Source organism: Dipodomys merriami, unplaced genomic scaffold (assembly GCF_024711535.1).
Source record: "Dipodomys merriami isolate MVZ:Mamm:240054 unplaced genomic scaffold, mDipMer1.0.p SCAF_15, whole genome shotgun sequence".
Lineage (NCBI taxonomy): Eukaryota > Metazoa > Chordata > Mammalia > Rodentia > Heteromyidae > Dipodomys > Dipodomys merriami.
In genome coordinates this window covers 15,731,794-15,757,739 of record NW_027202826.1, presented here as the reverse complement: position 1 = coordinate 15,757,739, position 25,946 = coordinate 15,731,794, and the positions used below count along the sequence as shown (strand labels likewise).

The 25,946-nt window shown below is 37.5% G+C and overlaps 1 protein-coding gene across 3 annotated transcripts in view; it reads right to left on the bottom strand.

Moving 5' to 3' along the window:
* Bmpr1b (bone morphogenetic protein receptor type 1B) overlaps nt 1-25,946 on the bottom strand; it is a 301,468-nt gene that overhangs the window by 192,134 nt on the left and 83,388 nt on the right. For all 3 annotated transcript variants that reach the window (XM_070022299.1, XM_070022297.1, XM_070022296.1), the window contains one exon: nt 23,033-23,093. The gene's annotated coding sequence lies outside the window, so the exon portion shown is untranslated. The remainder of the gene's footprint in view (nt 1-23,032; nt 23,094-25,946) is intronic.

Below are 25,946 nucleotides of genomic sequence, written 5' to 3'. Positions count from 1 at the left end.
CATTCACGAGCAGCTGAGTCTGACAGCCACTTTCCATAGTTTCGGCCAGGTGTACTCTGAACTACTTCACACGCTGGGCAATGACCATAGATGAACCTGGACAGTGCAATGGGTTAGCGTCTCCTAAAAGTTCACATCCACCTGGAACAGTGGAAGCAGGGGCCATGCAGATGGAGTTGTTATTGTTATGAGGAAGTCATGCTAACTGGCATGAGCCTTACATGCAGACTGGCATTCTCCCAAAAAGAGATACAAGGAGTTGCAGAGAGAAGGCTGAGTAAAGATGGACTGCAAGCCTGGAGGGATGCAGGCACTAAATAAAGACACTAAGATGGCTAGCAGCCACCAGATGCTAGAAAAAGGCAAGAAAGACATCTTTCCAGGGGCCCTGAGTGGGCGGGGTCTCACAACACGTTAATTTCCGAATCCTGACCTCTGAAATGGAGAGAAAATTAATGACTGTTTTTTTTTAAGTCACCACATTCAACATAATTTCTTATGCCAATCATATGACTGTAAAAAAAAAAAAGCACCGTGGTGAGAAACAGATAAGAACTATAAACAAGAAAGCATTTATAAAGAAGAGAATATGGGTTTTTCATAATTTTTAAAGAGAGGCTATCTGACAAGAATGCATTTAAAAAGGCACCACTAGATTTGATGAAAAGTCCTGTCTACAACTGTATATATTCATCAGTCTACCCTTTACTTATGACCAAGCTTTTAAAATGAATTACTAGTGGTAATAAAACAAAAAGATGAAGGCTGAAGATAAAAATATGGGTCTCATGGAGATGGAGATGGCACAGAGGGCCTGATTACAGCTATTTGTGCAGGAAAAGAGAAGGAATGGAACCTTGAGGATCTTCACTGCTTGGAGGGTTAGGAGTCGGAGGAGCTGAGAGTCAACAGAACAGCAGGGGAAATGAGCATCAGAGCAACCATGAGGAAATATGGTATTAAGAAACAGGGATTCAAATAATGCCATTTGAATGACTTCTTTTTTTCTCTAGGTCTTTGGGGTTTTTTGGTAGGTTTGGGGGTTTGAACTCAGGGCCTCTTGTCCCTGAGCTTTTGTGCTCAAGGCTAGGACTCTATTACTTTGAGCCACAGCTCCACTTCTGGTTTTTCTGGTGGTTCATTGAAGATAAGAGTCTCACAGACTTTCTTGCCCCAGCCGGACTTTGAACCAGGATCCTCGGATCTCAGTCTCCTAAATCACTAAGATTACAGGTGTGATCCACAGGCATCTGGCTGAATGACTTCTTAAGGGACCAGAAGTCTAACCTCAAATGTTCCATGTGAAATATCTCTCTCACACATACAGTAGTATTTAATAAAGTAGTATTAAACTTAGCTTTAGAGAATTTCAAAATTCTAAGGTACTGACAAGTTTGTTTCAGAAGAGAGGAACAATTATTGTAGGGAGGAAAATCTTCCTGTTTCTTGTTAAAGGTCAGCAGCTGTGATTTCTCTTATTTGGAATGGACCCTCTTATAAGACCTTTGACCTTTTGGCTTGCGACACATGCTAAATAGATACATGAATTCCCATTCATTCCTCTGCTGCAGGAAAACTAGAACTACATTAGGCACTAACAACATAGTTTGCCCAGGCTTGTGTACAAGTCACCAGCTATTTCCTGAATGAATGCATGGACCAATGAAAGACCAGTAGCAAGCCAACACAAGTGACTGACACACTGATACATACCATTGCCTCTCAAAAGTGCACTGACCTCCAGTTCTAACTCCAAGTTCTGGTAAAGTGTTGCTGAGATACATGGCACTGTTTGATTTACATCTTAATAGATAATTACTTAGAAAAGGAATGGATGAAGAGGAAAGCTTTGGAGAGAGAAGACCAAACAGATCGACACCGGTAATTACCTTGCTCATGGCCTGGGTGTTGAACCTTGAATTTTCCTGACACATAAGTATGACAGATAAGAAGGTTTTTTTTTCTGTTAATATAGCATAATTCCTTTCCATTTGTAAAAGGCAATGTCATTGGCATCAAAACCCGCCCACAACAATGCCATCCTGTCATTTTAAGCATGAGTATAACTGATGACTTATCTCTGGGCTTATGACCCACTAATATGGTACAGTCAGTGCCTCCTGATGAAGTGAGTATGTCAAAATAGCTGAGAAGCATTTCCAAAATACACTTCTCCAACTACCACTTCCCAAACTGTAAAGCTGCACTCCTAGGCTAAAATACGAGCAAACACACTCTGGAAAATCTCACTGTGTGACTATCTCGATTATACATCCCACAGTTGGTGATCTGCACTGAGACCTGAGCGACACACCTGGTATTCAAAGCTGAGATGTTGAGGCCTGCCTGGAGCTGGGTGGAATAATCTGAACAGAGACTACAATACAAGAAGTGTTCTGGAAACACCATAAAGTGAGACATTTCAAGAAGCACAACACAAATGTTCATCTGTTTTAGAAGACAGAAATGTGAGTGATCTTCTAAGCACTAAAAATAAAGCTAGATGAAAGCCCTCCAGCTTCACATGACGAGATGAAGTCAGAGAGACATAAAATGAAAGGATGGATCTTTCTTGTAAGAACAGTCAAGAAGACAGATAGTGAGTCATAAAATATTTAGGATTTTTTGGGGGGAGGGGCTATTTTTAAGGATTGCTACTACTTTAACCTGAGCATTTTGTCTTTTGCTCACATGAGATATTAACAAATGTGTGGTCTGAAATGTATCAGCCTTTGAACTGGTATTTTTGATATAACAAAAATCACACGAATGAAAAAAAGTTTCCATTTAAACTTAGCTCCAAAGGTCTTTTCATGGCTTTTTTACAAATCCTTTGGGTTTTCAAGTCAACCAGACTTGACCATAAATGGATTAATTTATCAAAATAGCAACACAAAGAAAATACCAACCTGAGGAGTTATTTAGTGTTAGCCGCCAGGAAAAAGTAAAGTCACTGGAGATGATGTGAATTACATCCAAATACTATTCAGCAGGGAAAAAAAAAATCCTGGCTGAACACAAAATGAGTTTCCTAGACAGGAACAAACCTTTAACAGTGAAACACTTCTTAAAAATTACCAAAATTATTTAGTTCATCTTAAAACCCACTAAGTATTCTTTTGTGGTTTGATACTTTCTCAAAGGGAAATGAATCTTGCCTTTTTATTATTCTTTTTTTTAAAAAATGGATTTGCTAATTAAAATTGTACAATATATATCATTATTTTCCTGGTAAATGTAAAACTTCTGAATTTTTCCATCAAGATTATAAAAATAAATCCCAAGGGGAGGGGTAACAGAGGGAGGAGAAAGAGGAAATTGTCTTGGTCCTCATAAGCACTGAGAGAACACAAATGCCTTGAGGGAACCCAACAGCCAAGCCAAACAAAGGAACACAGAATGTCCATGGAGATCTCATGGTCTGCCTTTGGTCATTGGGACAGCACAGGGAATTAAAGGGTACAAGCTAAAGGAAGGGTGTGCACATGCCAGATCTGTCTAGTCTTCACAGAAACCACATCAACAGAAAATACAGATTAGTTTTCACTGATTAAGTCAGAAATATTTATAGTTATTACAAGTTTTACATAAATAGAAGTTGTTACATAATAGCACAATATATAGATCTTTTTTCTTTTTATGCTAGTTTTTTTGTCAGTCATGGGGCTTGAACTCTGGGCCTAGGCACTGTCCCTCAACTCTTCAGCCACAGCGCTACTTCCGGCTTTTTCTGCTTATGTGGTGCTAAGGAATTGAACCTAGGGCCTCATGCATGCAAGACAAGCATGAGCCACCTTCCCAGCCCCTATGCTAATTTACTTTTCACTGTCTTTAAGTAGTTGTACAAAGGAGCTGTCACTTAATTAAGCATTATACAAGAACAGAGCATCATGATCGATGTCACTCCTGTCATTCTTGCCCATCCCCCCCAACTCGTCCCTTCCCTCACTTTTCTTAATTTTGAGGGGTATAGATTGAATATTTGACTGTATTCTCAAGCCCCACCCCCTCTCCATTCCTCTTCATTCCTCTACCTTTCTCCTCTTCACCCCACCCCACACCTTTCAAGTGCCCATTTCCTGGTGTTTATTTTGTTGAACTACCCTATAATATAGCAATTCCCCTCCTGAGCATTTATCCAAAAGATTACAAATCAGGATACGGTAAAGCCACCAGTACAAATATGTTTGCCGCAGCAATACTCACCATAGCCAAGGTATGGAATTAGCCCAGATGCCCCTCAATGGATAAATGGATCAAGAAAATGTGGTATGTATTCACAATGGAATCTTGCTCATCCATTAGAAAGATGATTTTATATCATTTATAAAGAAAAAATTATGCTAAGTGAAGTAAGTAGGACCCAGAGGGACAAAGGTTGTGTTTTCTTTTATATAGGGCAGCTAGAATTAGCTTACAAACTGATAAGTAAATACATTAGGTAGCATGCATGTGTATACAAAATGTATTGATTGAAATGTTAGAGAGAATACAAATAATCTAATTTCTTAGAAAGGCAAAGTTAAAGTTCAAAGTAATATATATATATATATATATATATATATATATATTCACATGTGTGTGTGTGTTTAATACACTCCCACTGGAACAGATAGTGATAGAATTCCTCCACTCCAACAGCTATATTATTATTATAAACTGGCTTGTGGTTCATTCATCAACCTGATTCCTTTAAACACACACACACACACACACACACACACACACACAGAGTTTTTAGTGAACTTAGCCATTCCACCATAAACAGTGATCAGACTTACCTTCATATGGAATTAACATGCATGTGAATGAATATACCTGATCTCTTTTTACTGCTTCACCTGTGAACAGACCAAGTGGGGTACCATTGTGCCCATACACAGGAAGGAGAGTTCCTGCGGGAAAGATTGCGTACCCCTGGAAGTGCTGGGTCTGAGACAACACACATCGTTTTCCATTTTACCAGGAACCGTTAACTTGCTTCCCAAAGTGAAGGCAGTAACTGATTGGGGGGCTGAGGCATTATTGTGCAGTGTGATAAAGTAGTATTCCAGAGCTATTTCAATTTCTATTTCCTAGATGATAAACAACCTTTGGAGATGATTGTGTCTGTGATTTCAGGGAGATGGGCAATTGGCCAAAATACAGCCTTAGCCTTGTTCAACATGGCCCTGTGTTTTGGGCATTCTCTATTTGATCCCACTACAGTCACCTGAAGCAGCAAAGTGCACATCTGGTATTTCCACCCATTCCTAAGATCTAAACACAAAGACTTGCTGGTGGGCCAGGCACTGTTGAAGACAGTGAACCGCAATAGTCCATTCAATTTTGTACTGTGTTGAGCAAAAACCTTAGGTAAAAATCATTGTGGCATTTTATTTCCATCTAAGTCACTGCTTGCTGAAACTCTTCATCAATGTCATGAAGAGGAATTACATGCTCAGATTGGAAAACCCTGGCTCTCTTCCAGGCTCAGTATACTTAGGGAAAAGGAACTATTCTTTCTAGTTCCAACCGAAGGCCAAGACCAAGGGCCCTAGTCTCCCTCTCCATTCACACCACATGCTGCCAGTCAGCTTCTCATAAGGATGTGCACAGTATGGGTTCTCAGAGTATATTTTCAGAGGATTTTTGGTTTGTTTTTGTTTTCTGGGTGTTTTTTTTTTCTTTAGCTCTGTGCATATTTGTCTCTAACTTGAGTTTAGCTTTGTTATTTGCTAAGCCGTTTTTTGAGTTTTCAGAGGTATGTAGGCCAATACTTTGGAGCCTACCTGAAATTATACCTTTGAAAGATATATAAGTTTTAAGACTTGCCATTACAAAATTATCCCCTAAAAAGTAATCAAGTAACTTGTTGACTGATGTCTTTGCTATTTTAATAATACAAGCAGATTCCTTGCTGTCCCAACTATTATACTCAAAGTACGTACACTTGTACCTTTCAACAAAGTAGGTATAGGACAGTGGGCTTTTGTTAATGTTTCCATTTCTGAGAAGTCTGCCCTTCTTTTTAATACATCTCCAATATATTTGAGGCTGAGCACTGAAAACATGTGACATCATTGTCGTTCTGTTTTCAAATCTACATATGAAATATAAAACTTCATCATTTTCTGTTTGTAAATACAGGACTAATTAACATTCTGATTAACACATAAAATGCTCTTAAAACTTATTACTGCAATGCTATTTTTTTACTGGCCATTTTATCCTTTCTTTTCATTTTACTGGATTTAATGTAAAAATACACCATGCAGCCAATTGACGTCTTAAGTTTAAGTTATATACAAAGCCAGTACTGAAGATAGATTTGGGGACCCAGAAGCCTACACTGTGGTGTCTTTCTAAACGTGTGCATGCACTCAGCATGGAATGTTATGATTGGATAAGTTACAGGTTTCTAAATTTAAAAAAAAAACACTGTTTTCATTCCAATCTTGTTTATGCAAAGGTTCTGAAGATTAGAACTGGCAGGTTATTTCTAAACCAGGCTCTTTCTCCCTCCTTCCCTTGGCTCTTCATTCACATGGGAGTCTAGGAGTGACAACCTGCTATTTTCTAGAATTGTACAGTAGCAATTTGAATAGCAAGCACTGTGCCTGGTTACAGACTGTCAGACACACACACACACACACACACACACACACACACACACACACACACACACACACACACACACACACACACACACACACACACACACACACACACACACACACACACACCTGAAACAGAGAAAAAGCCATGTGTGGGTGAGCAGAGAAACTCAGCTGGCATCCAAAGTGTTTATATATTGGCATCCATATAATTATATATGTTTAATGTAATTTAGATTCAGTATAGGCATTGTCGTTTCAAAAGGTTTACCATTTCACTCTACTGTGACAATGGCTATATGTTTTTCTCTATTCCCTATGAGTCTGAATTAAATAGTTTTACACTTCTAAGACAGAGATGATAAAGGGTGAATTCATGCTTTTGCTATATCTTAGTAAATATACATATATCACATTTAATTTTGCAGTGCTGGGGATCCTGCCCAGGGCCTTGTGCATACATAGAAAAGTGTTCTACAATCAAGCTATGTCTTCCAGCCTCTAAATATGCCAATATTTAATAGGATGTCACATAATCCTAGGACAAGATAATACTACTGGCTGTACTTACATTTTTATGTCCATACTCCTGTTTCTCATTCAACCAAATCATTTCCCAATAATATCACTCATTTTTCTCCAAGCAATAAATACGATTTAAAGAAAAAAAAATCTCAAGTGTTATACCATGTACTTGACTCATCTCAGGACCAAACTTACAAACTTACAAACCTAAAGATCCAGCTTCCTAGAATCTACAAACTCAACTTTATTGGAAAAAGAGATCTTCACAAGTATGACTAGATTAAAGATTTTGTGATGGGGAAATCCCTGAATTATCTAGGTGACCCTAAATGTCTTTGTAAATGTCCTTGGGGGGGGGGGAGGAGGGAGGGCTGGCGCTGAGGGTGATTTCAATGGAGAACCAGAGGCGATAGCACACCAAGGAAGCAGAGCAGAAATGGGACCACATCTGACACAATGCCAGCAGCCACTAACAGCTGGATGAGCCAGGGAGGACTCTGTCTTCCCACCTGCCCGGGGAGCACAGTTCTGTGGATATCTTGCCTTCAACTTGAGGATGCTGATTTGCACTTCTACCCCTCAGCATGGGAGTGAGTGAGCAAACTTAACCTTACCAGCAGCAACTTCTGGAAATGAAAACAACTGCCACCATTACTAGCTCAGAATAATAATATGTTGAATTTTCAAATTAGTAAGTTTGAGGAGAAGTTACTACTTGAAAACTATGAATGAGTCTATGTTTCAGAAAATCTGTGGGGTTTTTTTGTAAGAATTAGGCTCAGGGAAATGAAGTGTTCATGTAAAAATCAAGGCAGTGCCTAATCCAAAAGGCAAAGTTTCTTTCAATGTATCACAACATAACTTACTAGTGGTAATCCAAAGTACGAACATACCATATAGCTTGGTTCTGTAATAATCCATTCTAAAAAAGTTTAGATACAATTTCTTATAGATGTTCCCATGAATTTTTTTACAGTATCAAAGACCACAAATAATCTGAACATTCAACTACAGGAGAGGCAAGCAGACCAATATGTTTTCCTCGCTGAATGTTATATACATCTATCCAAACTAACATCAAAAAAGTATTTGGACACACTCTATTATGTGATATAAGAAAGCTACATATAAAATATATATACATTAATCTTTCATTCTAATTCCAAATGGCTAGAAAACGAACCAGAAAAACACATTAGCATTATAACTGACTTTTTCTTTTCATAGTTTTTACTGTTATATACCAGGTATTTTGGGCAAGGGTGGAGGACTATCATAAAGGTGGTGCTTAGCAGGTACAAATCCTCTAGTTTCCCAGATGACTGGAATACTTAAGAATTAAGTCTGAACAGCCACAATCCTCTAAATGTCTTCAAATGTGCCACCTTATCTGCAGTGATTTTAAGTATCTATGAGTCCTGCAAGAGTAGACACAATTATCACTTATTTACACTGGCACTCCCAAGGAGTAAGAAAATCTGAAGGCCACTCAAGGTCATCCTACATGAGCAGGAAGACCTGGGACCAATGCCAAGTCATGTGTTGCCAAACTGGAGCTTGTACTCACCAAGAGGAAGGTACAACAGAACCTGGCTTAGCCATGAAGAGTGGGTAACTCTTATCGGCCTGATTTAGAAAGGCAAGGTCAAGACCTCCTGCCCATTTTTGACTTGCTGATTTGACTTGCAAATCCTATCAGGTAAGGATCTCTTGGGCATCCTTCTAATACTTCCAGATTCTCTTATAAGCTAAATCACAAATAAGTGAAAATACTGTGTACTACATATAATCGTATAGTCAAAAGTTACTCAGCTTTCCTAATGAGAATTCTGTTATTTCCCTTGTTTTTTTCATTTATTACATAGTTTGTATTAGTTTATTGGGCCAAGCCTCTCCTTCCAAGAGGGTTTAACTTGTACACTTAACCATTTTCTAAAATACTCTAATATTTTCTGAAAACACTTCCTATAATTTCATTGATAAACACGAATGACATAATCCTAGCTTCTCAGGAGTCTGAGATGTGAGCATCACTGTTTGAAGCCAACAAACGTGCAAGAAAGTCCATTAGACTCCTGTCTCCAACTAACCATCCAAAATCCAGAAATGGAGTGGTTTGGCTCAAGTTCTGGAGTACCTCATAAATGGAAAAGCTAAGAATAGGCAACCAGACCCTGAGTTCAAGCTCCAGGACTAGCATTCCCCCACTCAAATAAAGAAGACAAATAAAAATAATGCTTCCAAACCTCTAGCAATTTAACATAAAATATGCAAACATATATTATAATCATATAGTATTTTTGAAAATGCTTACAATTACAGAACCAATAAGCAGACATTTTATATTTGTAAATCTCCTTTCTATAAAGCAATTCTATGATTGAGAAACTCTTAGTATTAGATTATAATTAAGCAAATTATATCATTAAATGGTGGGGGGAAAGGATTATAGTCAAATTAGAGATCATTTTCAACCTTTAGTTTTTGAATACAGAAAACTCAGGGCATTAAATGACTGATCACATAAAATCATGTCTCAAATGTACAAATCAAAACCTCTATTACCCAAATTTTCTTTTTCTATTTTAGAACAGGGATTTTTGTCATCAAATCTAGATTTACCTGTCAAAATGTATATATTCACAGTCTTATCTACATGCACAGACACATATCACTAATTTAAGAAGTTACATCAACTTCAACAAATCAATAAGAGAGCAGCTTTTTCCCCAAATCCCAAAGAAAGATATTATTCACTTCTGTCCTTTGAGTTAGTATTAGCAAAGATATTTTTATAAATCCCCAAAGAGCTATTAACCAAGACTACATCACTGAATGAAAAATAAATCTCTAGAAGTAGAAAGTTTTTACTGCTATTCTTGCTAAAGATCACTAGTTACATCAACAAAGTTAAACTGTGAGAGGAGTCACAAAAAGGCATCTTGAAAAATAAATTTGGGTCACTAAACAAATGTAAATCATCTGTCAACCAGAAACCTTCTAAAGATAAGGTACTCATAGCCTATTTGCTTACTTTTCATATCTGTGTGTTTGTATAACATCTTGCCATTGAATAGAGCATAGGGTGTAATCATTTTGTGTATTTTAGAATGTTCAAAGTATAACTTCCAATTACTAAAGACAAAAAATATGGTTAAGGAAAAATTCAACTTGTCTTATATAATAATTGTATATTGTATAAACATATTTTATTCCTTCAAAGCAAACAAATGTCACATAATTTATAATGTATCTCATAAACACCAGAGAATTCCTTTTTCCTTTTTTGAGAGGGGTGTGTGTGTGTGTGTGTGTGTGTGTGTGTGTGTGTGTGTGTGTGTGTGTGTGTGTGTGTGTGTGTGTGTGTGTGTGTGTGTGTGTGTGTGTGTGTGTGTGTGTGTGTGCGCGCGCGCACACGCGTGCGTGTGCTCGTACGTGCCCTGATGCTCCAGTGGTCTGGGTTTAATCTTTCAGGGTCTAGATTCTGTCCCTGAACTTTTTTTTTCTCTCTCTCTCTCAAAGCAAGCACTTTACCACTTGATCCACAATTCCACTTCTGCATTTTGGTAAATAATTGAGGGTAAGAGTCTCATGAACTTTCCTGCCTGTGTTAATCCCTACCCATGATCCTTAGATCTCAGCCTTCTGACTAGCAAAGATTACAGGCATAAACTTCCAGTGCCCAGCTCAGAGCATTTCTTAAAGATTATTTTGAAGTGCCATATGGTCATATTTAACAAATGATTACTTCTAAGATTTCAAATAACAAAATAACTTTCCTTGCTTCAACTTCTCCATTTTGTAACTCTAGAAAAACCTGAATATATAATTTAACCACAGAGCTGAACTGTAGCAAGGTAAGTCTTCTTCAATGGATATTTAGAATTAATGGAAATGTTTGCCTAAAATCCCATTTGTTTAAAACATAGAGGCAAAACATTTCGATTTTTTTCATAAGATTATAAATCAAAGCAAATTGAAGGCAGCTACATAAACAACAGTTCATGGGCCACATCTGTTGTGCAAGACGCCATGATTTCAAATGCAGAGCATCGAGCCCATTCACCTCTCTGCCGCCATCTTAGCATAAACATGTCTAAAGGCTCCATTAATCTCAGCAATGTGGGACATTTTTCCTTTCAAGAACAAGCACATTTTCAACTCTGGACTGACTATACAACTGTCAAACCAAGCAGAAGAGAGAATTTTGTGATACCTGTTTACATTCAAAGTTGAACTTAATACTTTCCAATCTCTCCAATGAGGCACACTAAAGAACTTCAGATATCCACATTAACTATTTCTTGTCTACCTACTCATCTCCTGTATCATATTACTTACAAATGCCTTTCCTGTCTAATACAGCAACCAAAGGAAGAAATTAATAGTTTCATCCTAAGCTTAAAATAACTTTAAAAAAGGCATCAAAGGAACTTGCTTTGTTCATGCAACAACTTTTAGGAGGATGGTGTACAAAAACGTGAAATAAGGACAGAAAAAAAATAATCAGCTGAAGAGTAGGCTCTCCTCATATTCAGTAACCAAGATAACCAGGCCTGAAAATAAAATTACAAGTCTACTTTCCTCAAATAATTCCAAAAATAACCCAAAACCAAATCAACAACTACCTCTTAGAAAAAAATGATTTAGCGCTAAGTCAAGATTGTTTTATAACTTTTAAACTCTTCTACTGGGAGCAATATGTAAAACAAAGTATTGTGAAAGGAACCTTTACAGTAAGAGTCATTTCTTGAAAAATAAATAAGGGACAAATAAATCATGAAATTGTCCTGAGACCATATGGAAATATCTAAAGAAATGGTAATCAGAACTGTTGAGCCAGCTTTCCGGTTCTCTGTCTCTCTTCTCTCTGTCTCTCTATCTCTTTCCTTCCCTCCTGTCTTCTTCTTCCCTTTCCCTTCTTCTTCTTATCTTTCCCTCTCCCCCCACTCTTAATTTCTTCCTTCCCTCCCCACTTTCTGCCAGTCATAATGGCTATGTTTGTTGAGGGAAAATAGGTGGGAAAGAAAGTATAAATGCCTACTGTTTAAAAAAAATTTCTGGTGTGTACCAACACATTGGAGAAACTGTTCAAGAACAGTTTGATTTATATGAAAGTGTAGCTTCTGAAACGTTGCCAAGGTCACAGAGACCCAGCACTACACACACACACACACACACACACACACACACACACACACACACACACACACACACACACACACACACACACACACACACACACACACACACACACTGAGTATCCATTGTATATTCGTAAAAGAACCTGCACAGCAGGTTACATTTTACATTACACAACTTATTGCAAACAAGTTGGGAAGAATGAGGCTATGATGTAGCTCAATGGCAAAGCATTTGCCTAGCAAGGGCATTGTCCTGGGTTCGATTCCCTAGTACCGAAAAAAAAAGTTAAAACACAAAGAAAATGGAGATTGGGTGTGCTTTGTTCACAGTATTTCATTTCACTGTTCTTGTAATGAGGTTAGTAAAATATTAACAGTGCTCTGCCTATGGATACATATGATTCCTTTCATGGTGGGAGTTTTCAGAACACTGTTTTTAAGTGAAATATGAGAGCAACATTACAATTTCCAAATTCAATTTCAATAACGACATTAACATGACAAGGTACTCAAGAACTGCCAAGGACAACAGAAGGGAATGGTGTACCTTGAGTAGCACAGTTCAACTGTGGGAGTCAAATTCTGTGCCTCAGCTGGCTTTATGCTATCCATTTCAGACTCTGCCACTCGGCTGTTGGTTCTACCCTCCACTCTTGTTTCAGATTAATACCTCCCATTTACATTTTACTTTCTAACTGGTGGTTCTCAGAAACACCATTTTACAAGAATGGAAAGGCACCAAGAAATCTTGCCTGAAGTCATGCAAGACTCTGCTATAAAACAACGAATGAATCAAGTCCCTGAGCACTGAAGAAAGAACATTTCTTTCTCACTGATTAGAGAAATCCAATTTCAATTTCTGTTTATATGAGGAAACACTCAGCTGTTCTTTATTAGCATGATACCAAAATGTGTTTCCTGGATTTATGAAATAATAAAAAGTAAGAACAAGAGTGGTTATATTTTCTCTAAGACCATGTGCATTTATTTTTTTCTTAGCAGGCCCACACACAAAACATGGTAAAGAACCTACTTCACACAAATTTCCTATTCAATTATTTAAAGGGCATTGGGGCCAAGGTTCGTTAAGAATGACTGCAAGCTGGGCACCAGCGGCTCACATCTTTAATCCTAGCTACTCAGGAGGCTGAGATCTGAGGGTGGCAGTTCAAAGCCAGCTTGGACAAGAAAGTCATAAGACTCTTTGCCTCCAGTTAACCACCAGAAAACCAGTAGTGGCTGTGGCTTAAAGTGGTAGAGTTCGAGGCTTGGGCAAGAGCTCCAGGACAGTGCCCAGGCCCTGACTTCAAGCCCCACAACTGACAAAAAATGACAGCAATGGCCTATTACTATAGACACAGAGAGAGGGTCTGCCTGGGGACTGACGACAAAGACCAGGGAGAGACGAGAAAGTTCTGCATATTTTCCTCTTTGAGAAAGTAGATATCCTTTTTATACAGTTTGTGGATACCATGTTTTTCATTTTTAATCTCATGTTTTAAATTAAATATTATAGAGAAGGATCTTTATTTTAAGGATGTGGCACACTGCTATATTTCCCTTCTTCTAAATTAGCAAACATTATATCAAGGGAAAAAAAATCACATTGTTCTTGTAGTCATGTAAGATCACTTAAAATTCTCTGGTGTCTACAGTGCTAGATTCTTCGTTCCTGTCATCTTCACCGAAATCCTGCCCTATTTCTCCACTTTTCAGATGAAAAAAACAAAGCTCAGAAGAGAAAACTGCCACGGTGAACCCTGAAGTTCATTAACCTCACACTTTCCTTGAAAAGATCCACCAAAACATTTTTTTAAAAAACCTGATTAAGAAGTTTAGTAAATAATATTTAAGGCTTTCAACAGCTTCTCTCTAGTAATTCACCTAGAACTGAAAAACTGACAGATAGAAGGAGCTGAGAAAACATCTGGAATGTTCCTCTCCCTCTCACCCCTAAACAAAAACTCCTGGGTTTTTCAAGGTGGAGTTCAAGAAGGATGTCTTCCCTCCATACTGACATACTTGCTTCCTACTGACTTTGAGAGACTTTAGTTAACTATTAACTAAAACTAAAGGCTCTCTTTTTAAAATTTTTTAAAAATTTTTTATTGTGAAAATACTTTACACAGGGGTTACAATTACATGGGCAAGGTAATGAGTACATTTCTCATCAAACATTGTTGCCTTCTCCTTTGTCTCCCCTTCCCATCCCTTCCCACACCCCCCAAAGTTGTCACCCCGCATGCAGAGGAAGCTCAACCCATGGAGGAGTGTCTTTCTCCTTTGTTTTAATGCTCCACTCCCAATACAATACTTGGTAGATGTTCAAGAAATCCTTGTGTTCCTAAATGCTTACTGAAAGAATACAGGTGCAAATAAAACATTTCAACTAGGAGATCAGATAAAATATCATGTCATGTAATTATGATTACAAGTCAAACCTTGTATGGAAACATCCCAGACTTTTCCACCCACATGAAACTTATGAAGATGTTTATAAATTCTAACATCAGATTCTATAGTTATGGAGCAGGAGCTGGGGTTCTACATTTCTATGACTTTCTCCAATGAGGACACTGTGATCGGTTCCCAGACTCCCTTTTAGGTACTCCAAGTACTTAATCTTCTAAAGTACCATGATGCAGAACTGGGCAATTGTTTAGAAAGTTGTATGTTCCTCTTGGATATTAACCTCTTCTCATACCTTGCAGCAAACCTCAAGTTACTAAAACAATAACTAAGAATAGTTAAGTGTTATATGAACTTTTTCAAACTGTGACCTGGCCTTTTTGGAAATGACAATTTTTTAAACTATGCATATTCAGTCCCAAAAGATAGGACACTATTTTAATATGTACGAGGGCCTCAATTTAATATTAAATAAATTAGATTTTAAGTACCTGAAGATAATAATTATTGCATATTAGTCTTTTAGTCATAGGGATTAACATGGCTTCTCAAACACAGAGGGACCTGAGGATACAAATGTTCAATGAATAAATGAAGACCAAATGAACAAGCAACCCAGCCTTTCGCTAAAAACGTTATCAATGCCAATTTCTTGCAATTAATGACAATTCTAAGAGATCTGGCAAAGCCCTACATATTAATAAATCTGCAATATTGTAGGGGTCAAATAAATAATCTCGTTGCTACTTGATTTTTGAATGTCACCCTTTCTATCCCAATGCCTATCTTCTCATTCCAGTGTTCCCTTTTGTGTTCCTGTGCCTTTTGAAATCTGTAGCCACCACTGTTTTGCTTGAAGTTCAGAATTATTGCCACTTTAAAATCACTAGTGCAAGAAACATCAGCTTGAACCATGTGTTGGAAGACATTGTAACCATCTGTTTTTCCCACTGGTTCTGTATAGCATCCGAGTGTTTGCATAGAAAAATTATTGGACTGACAAGAGTATTTGTAAGTGCATCTTCTTCACAGGCTTTTGTTTCCAGAATCCAAGTATGCTTTCTTCAGAAAGGTACTTACAATATCAAGAGGATGTGCTGTTTCATCAAATCATGTTTTATTATTTCCTATTTCAGTAATAAGATGTAAGTGGGAAAATGCTAAAGTGTCACCCAACATGTTAAGGCAAGAAGTGATTAGTGAATCAATCAAATATCAAGTACTCACATAGACACAATAAATATATTAAGCTACAATAAGTAATAAAGAAAATAAGGAATAAAGAAAAATATCCTTTAAAATTTTGGAGAAAATACAGTCAACCAAATTGTATCGTTGTATTGCAGAAAGATAAAACCACTTCTCCAATCATTGCTTTCAACATCACTGAAGAAAACTAAGTAGGTTTGGAGGCACACAGTGGATTTAAAACATTTCTGCTATTGAATGAGTGGTGTCGCATGCTCAAACTCATATGGAAGACCTGACTGCTAATGGAATGGTGCCCGGAGATGGAAACTCTCAAAGGTCATTAGATTTAGGTCAGTTCATGAGAGCACAGCTCTTGTGTTGGCATTAGCATGATTGCAACAAGAAACACCAGAGAACTTTGCCTCTCTCGACCATGTGCAGACATAGCACGCTAGGAAGAGAGCCTCACAGGAGCCAAAGCTTGTTGCCACCCTGATCTTGTACTTGGCAGCTTCCAGAACTGCAAAAATATGAATTCATGTTGTATGATAGGTGGTGATGGCTCATTTCTGCAATCCCAGCTACTCAGGAGACTGGGGTCTAAAGATCTCATTTCAAAACTAACTTGGGTTGGAAAAGTCCATGAAATTCTATCTCTAATAAACTACACACACACACACACACACACACACATACACACACACACACACACCACACACACACAATCTGGAAGTGAAGTGGCTCAAGTGGTAGAGCACTAGCCTTGAGTAAAAGAAGCTCAGGGACAGTGCCCAGGTTCTGAGTTCAAGCCCCAGGACCAACACACACACACACACACACACACACACACACACACACACACACACACACACACACACACACACACACACACACACACACACACACACACACAGTTGAAAATAGAATTCAGTCTAGGGTATTTTGTTACAGCAACTTGAGACAATACCTCAATCCTGATTTGCTTTTTATACCTTCATGTAGGAATAATTCTTCAAGTACTAGTACATAAGAATTACTCTGTCATGTAGTTTAAACTACCATGAATGTATTTTTTGTGGTAAAGTAAGGAGTTTTAGGAGAGTTAGTAATAAATATTCATTCTTCAATTGCCAGTTGTTCATAAAAATGGAGAGAGAGAGAGAGAGAGAGAGAGAGAGAGAGAGAGAGAGAGAGAGAGAGAGAGAGAGAGAGAGAGAAATACTCCATTTATTGTAACAAGTAACTCAGAAATCGACTTTGGATTGGAGGGCTTGCCTCATTAGCAGTAAGTGCAGACATGCAGACATTCCCTACACAAAACCTCTTTCAGCAGCTTCGGAAAGAGAATACTTTCTGCATGTGTCACTCCACAGGTCCGAGCCTCTAGCACGCTTCTTGTTATATGCAATTAGCTCCATGCCAAGATTTAGTACATTTCATAATAAATCCCTTGACCGCATTAACTGTAGGCTTGGCAAAGCTGGAAAGGCTCTATTCACGAAGGCAGAAAACAAGCCACAAGACTTAGCCCACAGCAAAAGGCACTTGCTTGATGCCAGCACACTACAAATTTCAACAGCCCACCCAGCCCTCCCTTGGTGCCCTCCCCACCCCCTCGATTTGGAATGGAGTTGGGAGGGGGCAGAAAAAATACAACCTGCCACGAACGGTGATTAAAGAGTACATAAGGGGAAAGAAAGCTAGACATTCGGTTTGTTTACATCTTCCCCTCCACAATCTTGTTACTAGCCTGGTCCCTTGACCTAGCCCTCCAAACCCACCAACCCTGCACACACCCAGAGCCCCTGCACAAACCAGAGGCCAACTTCACCCTCGTCTGAACAGTAACCATCTGTTGCTCACACAGGCAGTGGCAGTGGCCCCTTCTCGGGTTTCTAGTTTTGGAACATGAAGGCTGTGGCACATTATGGTGATGGTGAGTTGGGGGGGGGGGGGGAGGGAGGAGGCCAAGTTCTCTGCTGACAGAAAAGGCGATGAAGTAAGTGAAGAGCCCAGAATTAATGAGTCTTTCCTCTGCTCAGAGCAAGAATGAGGCCGCTGAGTTGTGTCGACGATCTCCTTCAGTGAGGGAAACCAGAGCTACAGCAGGGCAGAGGGGATGCGGACAGGTTTGGCATCGCACAAATCTGGCTCTCCACCCCAAGCGGTGTTGATTTTGCTACTTAGAACTTCCCAAATGTCTTCATCTGGGAAATGGAGGTGATACAGAGCTGTTGCAGGGCTTAGATAAGTTTGACTCAAAAAAAAAAAAAGTTACCATTAATTCCAGATGTTTTAGAGCACTGGAGACTACTCCTAGTGGTGCGAAGTTACAGATGCTCAGATCTCGTACTACATTTATGGACTAAGTTTCTCATAATTCTGTCTCCGGGGTGGTAGTTCTGTCCCTACCTATGTCTGAGGGTTTGTTTTCTATTTAGTCTGCACTGCCAACCAAATCACAGCAAAGATAATGTTCCAAACTGTGTACACCTACATTCATAATCATGACATCTGATGAATGCTCTTTGAAATGTAATTTTCTTCTCCCTCATGATCTCTTCGAGGTCTGAAGATCCCCACATAAAAGCCACACACACATTCCATCTTCTGACTGTGAGTCAGACAGACTGACCTACATTCAAATCTCCACCCTACCAATTCTATTTGGGTTATCCTGGATTAGGTAAATAAGAGTCAGTGATCCCCATTCTCCTTATCTATAAAAAGAAGACTGTAAAATTTTCTTTCCTTGAAGGGTTGTCAAGGAGAGAAAATAAAACAATATAGGATGAGTGTCAACAGGGTGTCTGACAAGAAGAAAACAACTGTGACAGTGAACATACTACAAGTAGAAAGGCAAAAATGGTATTTTACCAGCTAAATATGTAAGGCATCTTTCTCCTATTGCCCACCCAAAAGCTAAATTCTGAGAGGAAAATAATGGAAAGAGAAGAAACATCTAGGAAAGGAAACCTAAACTATATCTGGTGAAAGAACAGTCCTTATATGTTGACATAGAAAACACATTTTTTAAACTATGATGCTTTCCTTGTATACTGTTAAGAAAATGTCACTGTACTGAAGGATATGAAAAAAAAATTTAATTGAATCTGTGAAAGTATCTCACCCTTCTGAAAACTTCATTGGGAAAAAAATGTCACCAGTACGAGCAACATGAGAGCCTCTTTTCATACTACAGCAAATATACTAGATTTTCATAGTACTTCCAAACTCTGTAACCACTGCTTTCTTTTCACTTGAAAACTCCAGGAAATCTCAGTCGGAGATCTATTTGCAAAGATTATTTTCAGAGCTGGAAGCCATCTCAGTCATCATCCAAGGTAAAAATTGATTATCTTATATCACTCCTGAAATAAAAAGAGGCCAGAAAAGTAAAAATGCTCGCCCAAGCCTGGACTTGAATCCAGGTTTTCTCAGCCAAATCCCTTTGTTGCAGGTGTCTACCCACAGGCCTTTGAAAGACAGAAAGATTTTCTGCCTCTCTATTTATTAAAGGATTATATTGATTCTTTGTTTTGAAGGCAAAATTGGTTGTTATGCCTTGAATTTACAGAGAAAACATGAGTTAGGAGTAGTATGAAATTCTGCCAGCTTGCTGAATGAGAACCAAGGATCTACAATATTTCATTTTAAAGGAGAGCCATTTCCAATAGAAAAAGTCTATTTACTAAAGTAAACAAGAAATATAAATACATACATTTCAACAGTGCTTATGTTTTTTTTACAAATCACCAAAATACTATTAAAAGTATAGATAAATGTGACTGTTTTGCTATTTTATATAATTATTGTTATGTTTACTTCTCTTAGACTCTATGTAACACAAGTACTAATCAATTCAATTCTGACATAGAGAGGCAGTTTTTACCTTCTGCTACCAAATTTCTATAATTACCAGGGATTCATTTCACTAAAGTATCATGTCAGTTGTTGTATTAAATATTATACTCATCGATAAAATATGCAGTGAAATTCACATTTAACTCATTTGGTAGCTAATATCTCTGAAAAACCTGTGTAGTTGTGCTCACATTCCTTATTCTTTCTTCTAATTAGTAAATGTAGTTAAATTTTAACTTACAAGATAAGTTACTCCTATTTTTCTCTTCTCAAAGTTAGACACTGTTAACAGAGCTACATATGAAGGGAATGGGGTGGGGAGAAACCTAGAGTAATCTTGAACTTTATATTAATGCTAAATTTTATCCGTAGGGAACAAATCCCAAAGGTACCCTCTACCGCTACCAAGTGCACAGCTATTTTCAGACTTTCAGTTGTTATTCCAACTCAGTGTCTAAGGAATCCCCAGTCCTGAAGCCAATCCATCTGACTGGCTCTTTAACTTCATCATATGTCTGGTTAAAAAGGCCTTTTTCTTTTAGAGCTGAACAAGGATCCCATTAACAAGCATGTTGCAGGTTCTCAGGAACAGGACCAATAGAATATGATTACCAAAAAGGAATCATTAGATTGGCTAATATAACCACAGGGTAAGGAGTCCAACAATGACTGCTGCACACTGGAGAGACAGAAAGGCCAGGAGCTCCTCAGCCTGTGAAATTGGAAGCCTCAGAACATGGGAACCAATGATACAGGGACAGTCCGAGGCTGAGCACCTGGACACACCCTAGAGGGAGGGTAATGGGGTGAGTCTGTATTGAAAGGTCAAAGAAGTTGGAGTCTGCCACCCATGGAAGATGGCAGCAGCAACAGACACACACACACTCAGGAAAGCTGAAGCTTGTAAGCTCTGGTCATCTTTCTCTTTCTCCACTTCCATTTCCATTGGTTGGCTTTCCCTTTTTCCACTTCCATTCTCACTGGTTGACTTTCTCATTCTCCATGTCCACTCCCATTGGTTGACATTCTCTTTCTCCACTTTCATTCCACCCAGGCCCACTTCCTATTATATGGGGCTGGCCACATTCAGGACACACACATCTTTCCCAATCCATGGCTCTCCCACATGTCATTCTTTTCTAGAAACAGTCTCACAGACATAGACAAAGTGTGTTTCATTAACCCCCTGGGCATCTCCCAAGAGTCAGGTTGACAGCCAATGATAACCATTATAAACAGAAAGTAAGATTCAAAAATGGATGACCAAATGGAAAGAGATGGGAGCCAGATAAAGGTTCCTCATCATTTCTCACCTAAATAAAAATCCATGATTCACACAGTCTAGTGTGTTATTCAACTTCATGGTACTACAATAAATTACAGAAGAAAGCTATTTTATAAATAGACAAAGTGTATATTGGCTTCAGTCAAATGTTGGGTAGCCCCATGGAGCAGGGCTGCTGAACCGAGTCGTACATCGTGGCAAGTATGTGTGGTAGAAGAAACCACTGACATTCTGAGTCAGGAAGTAAAAAGAGAGACAGAACACACAGGGTACCCACAATCCTTTTCAGGGACACTCTCTCAATGATCTAAGAACCAGAACACCTCCCATAATGCCACCTTGGAGAGTAAGGTTTTATTTTAATATGTACACTGTTGGGAAACTATCTTCCATGTCAATGTGAGGTTTTATGTTCAATGGAATAATGAAATAGTCCAGCTAAATTTATTTTGTGTTGAAATTTCCATCTCCAATGTTACTAACACCAAGTACTAATAAATTCGAGGTGATACATATGGTAATTACCCAGATTTAATCCCTACACCTAGTATACATAAATTGAAAATATCATGCTGTAAAACCACAAAGAAACACAATCATTATCATCTATCAATTAATATTTTAGTACTTAAAAGATAAGTTTGAATTCAAAACACTTCACATAGGAAAAGAAATTTTGATTGTACTCACAGCACCAAAAAGAGCAATATTCACACTTTTAAATCAATCGTTTCTGCATTTTTACTTAAAGGTTATACTAGTCACTTTTAACATAGTCATTTTTAAGTAATAAAGTCTTTCATAACTATGCAAAATCTCCCTCTTAAAATCTTATTGAGTACATTTATAATGATTTGAAGTATAAAAAATTTAATAGAGTTCACTGGAGTAAATTAAATTCAAAGTCATTAATAAGTACAACTTTTATTCCTCCTATGCTTGCTCTTTTGTTAGTTAAAAACATTCAAGGGAAATAAAGTACATCTTCCCCTCAGAATCACAAAGTTGTTCACATAGAACAAGCATAGATCACCGCTCATGACCACCATCCTTGCTTAATTTCATTTTATTGAAAATGAAATGGTTTAATCTCAGTGAAGTACCTGCTAAAAGATGTTTATTCCCTCTCTGGGCTGCAGTGAGATTTCAATGACCAATTTACCTCTACTTACCAAAAGCAAATTCAGCACCCTCTCTTTACATTGACATAAATTCTCTGACAGCAGTATATTCACTGTTTCTTTTTTCTGTTCCATGTCAAATGTACAGTTGATTGAACCTGTGATATAGTTAGACCTGAAATCTTAGAGAGTTATCTTACATTCTCTCTCTATGTAGGCTAGGATTCAGGTAGTTGCCAAAAGGGGCCACTGTTGGTTTCACAGTAGAATCCATTTTAAAGAAAATTGGGAAAGTATTAGAATGAGTGATCACCTGGGAGCTTTTACATAGGATCATAATGTGGATCAAGTGTGAAAATGACATTGTAGCACACTATAAAAAATAGCCACACCATAGAGGGAAAACTCTTAGAACAGAGTACTAGTGAACAATTGCCAAAGTACAGGCAAACCTTCTCAAAAGTGGGCCTCCAAGATCCATACCACCCACTTCACATTTCCCCAAAACCAACTGCAACTACCGCAAGAAAAGAGTGATTGATTGGGCTTGCATGAAAACAACCTCATGTTGTAATCTAGTCTGTATTAGCCTGAAAAATTGTTATAATAATGATAACATCAATATTTGGGAAATGGTCATTACCAAATGTGTAAATGTTTGAGAACAGACTAAGTGTGTAAGCCAACATTGCAAATGAAAGGCACAAGTTACTTTGTCTTGTTGATTTACACCTGTGTCCTTATCTTGAGTATTTTTAGTGATAAAGAAACAATTACACATTCCATTCACACATAAAAACTTACTTCTTTCTGTTGACTTCAGAACACTATAAAGGCAAGATGTCAAAAAGCAATAATAATGTCTTCGAAACACTTTAGTAATTACTATGACCTTACCTTTATCACCCAGGCTCCAAATGACCATTCACATCTAAGAAAGATTAAGTGGAACTCCACCCTGTCAACAAAGGGAAACATTTGAGTTGCTATTTGTTTAACCTATTGGGTTAAGTTTAAGTTATAGCGTACTAGTTTAAATTATAGTTGGCTGGCTTTAATGTAGAACCAATGCTATACACAAGGGAATTGAAAATGTACACATAGTATAACACCTCAAAGTTCTAACTTTTAAGTTCTCATCTATACGTAAAAGAATATACATGATGCAGTGTGATAGAACAAATCATAGTAAGTTTTCTGACAGCTTCCCAAAAGGAAGTAAATACTATATCCAAGTAGACTTGTAATTAAAGGAGATTATTTAATACGAGAACATTACTTAATAAAAGGGTACCTAAAAAATTGGGGTAAACATGCAACTTAGATTTTTATAAATAATCTTTTTCTAACCCCGGTTTATTTTCTAAAAATAGGAAGGAAAACAAATATGTGTGTACATACACATGAAGATATATACACATATACACAATATCAGACTTTCCTTTGATAATTTTCATATAACCAATTCCAGTAAAACATATAAACCACAACCATGTGAACTAGATATCAGATTCATTAGACATGAAATATGTTTTTCTGCACTTGCTTGTTCTTCATATTTTTCTGTATCTTTATAAACAAGAAACAGAAAACAAAGGAGAAACACAAAAAAGCATGGCTATGTAGTCAAACAAAGGTAAAAAATAAGACTTATAACACTTTATTACTATCAGATTAAGCTAGTAAAAATTAATATGTCTTAATCAGATAAGGTAACATTATTAACAGGTTAAATCAAAGAAAACTCCTATATGGCCAAATAAAAATAAAACATATATTCTATATAGTTCAAAATTACCTAGACCAGGCATCGGTGGCTCATACCTATAATTCTAGTTACTCAGGAGACTGAGATCTGAGGATCACATTTGAAGCCAGCACAGGCAGGAAAGTCTGTGAGACTCTTATTTCCAATAAACTACTCAGAAAAAGCTGAAAGTGGCACTGTGGATCAAGTGATAGAGCACTAGCCTTGAGCAAATGAAGCTCAGGGACAGCACCCAGGCCCAGAGTTCAAGCCCCAGGTCCAACAAAAAGAAAAAGAAAAAAAATGCCATAAGATTTGGTCAGAATTCAATTGAATATAACCCAAAATCAGGAATGTTAATCATTTTAATACTTTGACAAAACAAAATTATATGAAATGATGACACTAAATATAAAATTAACTGTTGTTCACCTCTTGTGATAATTAATACTGCAAGTGTAATAACATTCAAATCACATTCAAAATATATGAATAATAAATGATATAAACAACCTAAATCACACCACTGTACAAGAATTGCTTCCTTAAAGTAGGCAAGTCTTGTGTGAAATGCTTACAGGAGAATGAGTCCCTTAGAAATAGCATCTTGATACACAGTAGATACTTGATTATTAATCAGGAATCAATGAATTATTAAATGCATCTCTTCTTCACCTTAGAGGAGTTAGTGAACCTCTTCTGTGTTTTAATTCCCTCTTTGGTAAATAGTCATGGTGTTTTGTAAAGGGCTGACACTCAATAAGGACATGACAAAGTGATTAATAGTATGATTAATAGTATATGAGACTATTGTTGAGGCCTATTTTACTCAAAATTTGTCCTTTGAATAAACAGTGAATGCCCACCAAATAGCAGGAAATTTGAGTAGATCATAGAAATTTACAGATTATAAAAAGCAGTATATTGACTACTTCATTATTTCCAATTTTCAGAAAGCATAAACAGTATATTTAATTTCTAGAAGTCCTAGAACCTAACACAAATATCTGCATCATGGGAGAGTATGATTTTTTGAACATCCTTTTTCTCCTCAAAAAATAAGGCATAAAAGTCTATTTTGACTGGAAGGAAGGGGTGGAGGGAGGGAAAAAAGACAGAGGGAGGGAAGATGGGAGAGAGGCAGAGAAAACAAAAAAAAAAATACCAAGTGTTGGACAAGATCTAGACAAACCAAAAACACTAGTGTACTTTTGGTAGAAATGTAAAATGATGTGGACACTATAGAAAACAAAATTGTAGTCCTTAAAGGTTTTAAAAATGTAACTAACATATGATCCAGAAATCTCACTTCTGGGTGTTTATCTCAGATTTCAGAAAACAACGTTCTAGAATTGAAAACAGGATCTCCAATAGCTGTCTATCTGCACACTCTGGTTCACTCTTGCTATTCAAAAATAGCAAGAAGCATAAGCAACAACAATGTCCACAGAGGATGGAGGGATTAACAAAATGAAGGATGCTGAAGTATATACTTGAAAGGTCTATGTTGGTACATTTTATGTTTTGTCTTTTTCACCCATAATGTTCAAATCGATAAAGTAATGTGTAACATGCAGTAAGTAACAAGGGGAGATTTCATACCTTGAATGAAGAATAAGATTTAGGAAAATATGATGGAAAAGCCAGGTAAAAGATTTAAATCCACGAATTGCTCTTTGGAAAGAAGCAAAACTTTAATAGGTAAAGAAGAAAATAATAACCCAGATACAACTGTCAGGACCCCAGGGAGAATTTCACAATCTCTGACTTTGACCAGAGAAGCAAGAGAAAGAAGTCAGAGATGCTTGTTAAAAGACTCCTCAAAACTGACCAAGAAATGAAAAGTAAGGTGAAAAATGATGGCCTATTTGTTTATTTTTATTTTTATTTCATTTAACAATGCAGTTTATTAATACATCTTGACCAATGTCACTCTTCTCAACATTCTTCCCCATTTCACCTCTACCTACCTCTTCCCTCACTCTTTTAACTTTGGGTTCTTGAATGCATTATCCCTCTTCTCCTCTTCATGTTTCTACCCTTTTCTCCTTAACCCCCAATCCA